General features: G+C 44.7%; 2 non-coding genes across 2 annotated transcripts; both read right to left on the bottom strand.

Annotated features, from left to right (window-relative positions):
* Positions 1-1,476: 1,476 nt before the first annotated feature.
* Positions 1,477-1,548, bottom strand: trnah-gug (transfer RNA histidin (anticodon GUG)). The gene has a single exon. It is a non-coding gene; the product is annotated as a tRNA-His (tRNA).
* A 3,161-nt stretch (positions 1,549-4,709) lies between these two features.
* Positions 4,710-4,781, bottom strand: trnah-gug (transfer RNA histidin (anticodon GUG)). Its single transcript has one exon. It is a non-coding gene; the product is annotated as a tRNA-His (tRNA).
* Positions 4,782-5,971: the final 1,190 nt, after the last annotated feature.

The following is a 5,971-nucleotide window of genomic DNA, read 5'->3' as shown; positions in this document are numbered from 1 at the left end:
TACTCCGTGCGCCTCTCGCTTGCAGCATGATTATTTGAAATGACGGTTGAAAGGTACCTATTGAATGAAAACATTTAACCAAATGCAGATCTAGTGTCAGGAAATTAATCCAGATGATGAGGCAATCCTCCCGTTTCCTCGAGATCGATATCGATATTACCCAAATCTTTCCAGAGGGAGCGGGGTAAATAAAATGAGCCTTGTGAAGCAGTGCGTTAAATATTAAGCCGACAGTTGTGAGGGGGTTCGACGCTCCGCGGGGAAATGCGAGCGAATTGCAAATGCAACGCATTAAGGACTCGGCCATCACAACTGTGGCTACTTATTCATCAACAATTTAAACTCTGCTATGACAGCAAAACACTGTGGTCACTGGCAGTCCAAATTGCGACAGCAATGTTGGAAATGTTCAGCAACTGAAGCAGCATCGGTGGAGAGAGGAGGGAAGATAACATTTCCGATCAACGACCGTTCACTTTAAAATTAATCCTCACCTCGCTGACTCTGCACTGTGTGTTGAATCTCGGTAACGACAGTTTAGTTGGTTCTCTGATATTCAATTTGCTGCAAATTCCTCAACTCGAAAAGAACTGCAGCGATCCGTGCAATAAACTAAATCCTCTGATATTTAATGGCAATATAACATCAGTATTCTGCTGGATACTGAATGTGAACAGCAGAAATGTGGTGGTCTGCTCCCACAGTGCACAGACCAGCCCCAGTCTCTGTTGCTGCCCGCCGGCTGCTCAAACCTTATCTCTGATTATAAATTGCAACCAGATTCAAGCTAAACGTGCAGGATAGAGATGAATCACCGAGGCAAAGATCAAATATATAAAATAGATTACTTACACCAGAGAAATAATCACACAATATCTATTGACCATTAAAATGCAGCATTATATGAACAAGACAACAAAGACTTTCAGTACTTTTGGCGATCTGTGATAGGTGTTTAGAGGCAAAGAAAGTCCAGGTCATCAGTAAGCATTGAAATTATCAATAGATTCCGAAGATAATGTTGTGAACAATCGGGCCGCTGCCCTTCGGAAGGCCAGACCTGCTTTTGCAGCGCTTGTCTGCCTGGCAGTCCCACAGGTCTAAATGCATGGACTGGTTTCAAGGGAGAGATGTACATTAGTGCGAATGGGAGATGGACCTCGAGGAAGAGCGGTGGCGGCAAAGCAGCGTAAAGTTGTAAGTATTGATGGTGATTATTATAGATGTTAAGGCGGCAGTAAAGTGACAACGAAATGGAAGGACTAAAGTAAAGTAGGGTTAGTGATTGTGGAAGGGAGGAAAATGTGAGGGAAGAGGCAGGTTTGAATTGGGGAGCATCAAGCACAGACATCCAACAGTGCGAGGTTTGGATGGAGCAAATTGCTTTTGGTCAGCAAACAAGCATATAAATAAACACAGATTTTAGTGGGCTCTCCAAGTGGTCGTCGAGTAGAAAGGAGAACTGCAAACAGCTTTTGTCATGACTCGGATTCGAACCGAGGTCGCTGCGGCCACAACGCAGAGTACTAACCACTATACGATCACGGCGCCACACACTAGCTGTGGTTACTAACCCTGGCAGCTGCAGCAATGTCACAACCGACACTGCCTCGAAACGATGCATTTTTGCGATGGGACCAACATCAGATCTGTAAAAAATTTTGGCAGCAATGTAATACGACACACGCCCCAGGAGCGATTACAGCTTTAATCCACTGCCTTAGACCGTTCGCCCAGGCTGTCCTAAACAGCACATTTCAATTTCGAAACTAAGTGAAAGCTGCCTTTCCTGATGACTGCCCGCCCAGCCCATGGTTTTGCATTGCAAGTTGGGGGAAATATCAAACGCTGCGGTTCGAAACGGAGTCGACTTTTTCCGCGAAAAGAGTCATATATTCCCCAACGTCATACAAAGGCGAAATGCTGAAGATGCTGGAACCTTGATATATAAAAAGCCACCGCTTGAGCTAATTAGCAGCTTTGACTTTGTCATGAGAAACAGAGTTAATGTTCCAGGTATATGATATTTAGGAAATTAAACAATGACGAAAGGGTTGACTTGTTCAAATCGCACTGTTGCTGTCAGCAATTTCAACCCCAGGTGTCCCATATGACAGGTGAGGATACTCAGCATTATACCAATGAGGAACGCATCCACAGCCTATATATGGTGGGATGCATCGTTCCTGTTCCACTGAATCTTTCGAAAAAAAATATTTGATGACACTTGTTTCACCTTCCATCGGACACTGTTGAAAGAAAACTTATAATTCACATTTCCGTCTCTTTGTAAATTAAGATGCAGAGTAACCGGATGTAGGCAGCGAGGAATCTGTGAGGCAAACTGCCACGCAGAAACGTGTAGAAAATGTGAGGCGCAGAAAGATACACATAGACAGAAATAAGCACACAGGCAATTACATTCGCGCCACATAAGGGCCAGGCAATGACCAACTGCAACAAGTGAGTATCCAACCATCTCCGCTTGACAGTCAATGGCATTACCATCGCTGAATCCCGAACTATCAACATCTGCCGGGTTACAACTAGCCAGAAACTGAACTAGATCAGCCATATAAGTACTGTGGCTACAGTAGCAATTCACAAGCTGCTAATTTAACTTATGAATCCCCAAAGCCTGCCCACCATCCACAAGACAGGAAGGCAGGCACCACCAGTTCCGAAGAAGGGTCACTGACCCGAAACGTTAACTCTGCTTCTCTTTCCACAGATGCTGCCAGACCTGCTGAGTGATTCCAGCATTTCTTGTTTTTGTACCAGTCAGGAGTGTTTTGGAATACCCTCCATTTGTTGGTTGAGTGCAGCTCCAGCAACACTCAAGAAGCTCGACCCCATCCAGGACAAACAAGGCGCTTGACTGACACCCCCATGAATCAACTTCAACATTCGCTCCTTCCACCACGGACTCACAGTGGCTGCAGTGCACTTTAAAATCCTGATTGCTTTCATCGAGCCTCTGTTGAGTCACTAGCTCGCTAGCTTAGCTTCCTGCTGCAGTAAGTTAAAGCTATTGTAGCAACTTCGTTCAGCTGATGGACAAGTAAATGCCACTGCCAGGCAGTTTCTGTTTAACAAGGCAATTTAAGACACTTGAAGTTTGAAAAAACTATGACAATGCCTGACTCTTAATTTGCATTTAACTTGCGGAAAGCTTACCGGAATTTACCATGTGGACCAAAGTCCCACCGTCACACGCAGACAAGGTCTCCACTCCGGCGAAGAATTTACTCCGTGCGCCTCTCGCTTGCAGCATGATTATTTGAAAAGACGGTTGAAAGGTACCTATTGAATGAAAATATTAAACCAAATGCAGATCTAGTGTCAGGAAATTAATCCAGATGATGAGGCAATCCTCCCGTTTCCTCGAGATCGATATCGATATTACCCAAATCTTTCCAGAGGGAGCGGGGTCAATAAAATGAGCCTTGTGAAGCAGTGCGTTAAATATTAAGCCGACAGTTGTGAGGGGGTTCGACGCTCCGCGGGGAAATGCGAGCGAATTGCAAATGCAACGCATTAAGGACTCGGCCATCACAACTGTGGCTACTTATTCATCAACATTAAACTCTGCTATGACAGCAAAACACTGTGGTCACTGGCAGTCCAACTTGCGACAGCAATGTTGGAAATGTTCAGCAAATGAAGCAGCATCGGTGGAGAGAGGAGGGAAGATAACATTTCAGATCAACGACCGTTCACTTTAAAATTAATCCTCATCTCGCTGACTCTGCACTGTGTTGAATCTCGGTAACGACTGTTTAGTTGGTTCTCTGATATTCAATTTTCTGCAAATTCCTCAACTCGAAAAGAACTGCAGCGATCCGTGCAATAATCTAAATCCTCTGATATTTAATGGCAATATAACATCAGTATTCTGCTGGATACTGAATGTGAACAGCAGAAATGTGGTGGTCTGCTCCACAGCGCATAGACCAGCCCCAGTCTCTGTTGCTGCCCGCCGGCTGCTCAAACCTTATCTCTGATTATAAATTGCAACCAGATTCAAGCTAAACGTGCAGGATAGAGATGAATCACCGAGGCAAAGATCAAATATATAAAATAGATTACTTACACCAGAGAAATAATCACACAATATCTATTGACCATTAAAATGCAGCATTATATGAAGAAGACAACAAAGACTTTATGTACTTTTGGCGATCTGTGATAGGTGTTTAGAGGCAAAGAAAGTCCAGGTCATCAGGAAGCATTGAAATTATCAATAGATTCCGAAGATAATGTTGTGAACAATCGGGCCGCTGCCCTTCGGAAGGCCAGACCTGCTTTTGCAGCGCTTGTCTGCCTAGCCGTCCCACAGGTCTAAATGCATGGACTGGTTTCAAGGGAGAGATGCACATTAGTGCGAATGGGAGATGGACCTCGAGGAAGAGCGGTGGCGGCAAAGCAGCGTAAAGTTGTAAGTATTGATGGTGATTATTATAGATGTTAAGGCGGCAGTAAAGTGACAACGAAATGGAAGGACTAAAGTAAAGTAGGGTTAGTGATTGTGGAAGGGAGGAAAATGTGAGGGAAGAGGCAGGTTTGAATTGGGGAGCATCAAGCACAGACATCCAACAGTGCGAGGTTTGGATGGAGCAAATTGCTTTTGGTCAGCAAACAAGCATATAAATAAACAGAGATTTTAGTGGGCTCTAAAAGTGGCGTCGAGGAGAAATGCAAACAGTTATTGCCGTGACTCGGATTCGAACCGAGGTCGCTGGGGCCACAACGCAGAGTACTAACCACTATACGATCACGGCGCCACACACTAGCTGAGGTTACGAACCCTGGCAGCTGCAGCAATGTCACAACCGACACTGCCTCGAAACGATGCATTTTTGCGATGGGACCAACATCAGATCTGTAAAAAATTTTGGCAGCAATGTAATACGACACACGCCCCAGGAGCGATTACAGCTTTAATCCACTGCCTTAGACCGTTCGCCCAGGCTGTCCTAAACAGCACATTTCAATTTCGAAACTAACTGAAAGCTGCCTTTCCTGATGACTGCCCGCCCAGCCCATGGTTTTGCATTGCAAGTTGGGGGAAATATCAAACGCTGCGGTTCGAAACGGAGTCGACTTTTTCCGCGAAAAGAGTCAAATATTCCCCAACGTCATACAAAGGCGAAATGCTGAAGATGCTGGAACCTTGATATATAAAAAGCCACCGCTTGAGCTAATTAGCAGCTTTGACTTTGTCATGAGAAACAGAGTTAATGTTCCAGGTATATGATATTTAGGAAATTAAACAATGACGAAAGGGTTGACTTGTTCAAATCGCATTGTTGCTGTCAGCAATTTCAACCCCAGGTGTCCCATATGACAGGTGAGGATACTCAGCATTATACCAATGAGGAATGCATCCACAGCCTATATATGGTGGGATGCATCGTTCCTGTTCCACTGAATCTTTCGAAAAAAAATATTTGATGACACTTGTTTCACCTTCCATCGGACACTGTTGAAAGAAAACTTATAATTCACATTTCCGTCTCTTTGTAAATTAAGATGCAGAGTAACCGGATGTCGGCAGCGAGGAATCTGTGAGGCAAACTGCCACGCAGAAACGTGTAGAAAATGTGAGGCGCAGAAAGATACACATAGACAGAAATAAGCACACAGGCAGACAATTACATTCGCGCCACATAAGGGCCAGGCAATGACCAACTGCAACAAGTGAGTATCCAACCATCTCCGCTTGACAGTCAATGGCATTACCATCGCTGAATCCCGAACTATCAACATCTGCCGGGTTACAAATAGCCAGAAACTGAACTAGATCAGCCATATAAGTACAGTGGCTACAGTAGCAATTCACAAGCTGCTAATTTAACTTCTGAATCCCCAAAGCCTGCCCACCATCCACAAGACAGGAAGGCAGGCACCACCAGTTCCGAAGAAGGGTCACTGACCCGAAACGTTAACTCTGCTTCTCTTTCCACAGATG

This window comes from Heterodontus francisci, chromosome 29, assembly GCF_036365525.1.
Source record: "Heterodontus francisci isolate sHetFra1 chromosome 29, sHetFra1.hap1, whole genome shotgun sequence".
In the NCBI taxonomy this organism is placed as follows: domain Eukaryota; kingdom Metazoa; phylum Chordata; class Chondrichthyes; order Heterodontiformes; family Heterodontidae; genus Heterodontus; species Heterodontus francisci.
This window is presented reverse-complemented; position numbering and strand designations above follow the sequence as displayed.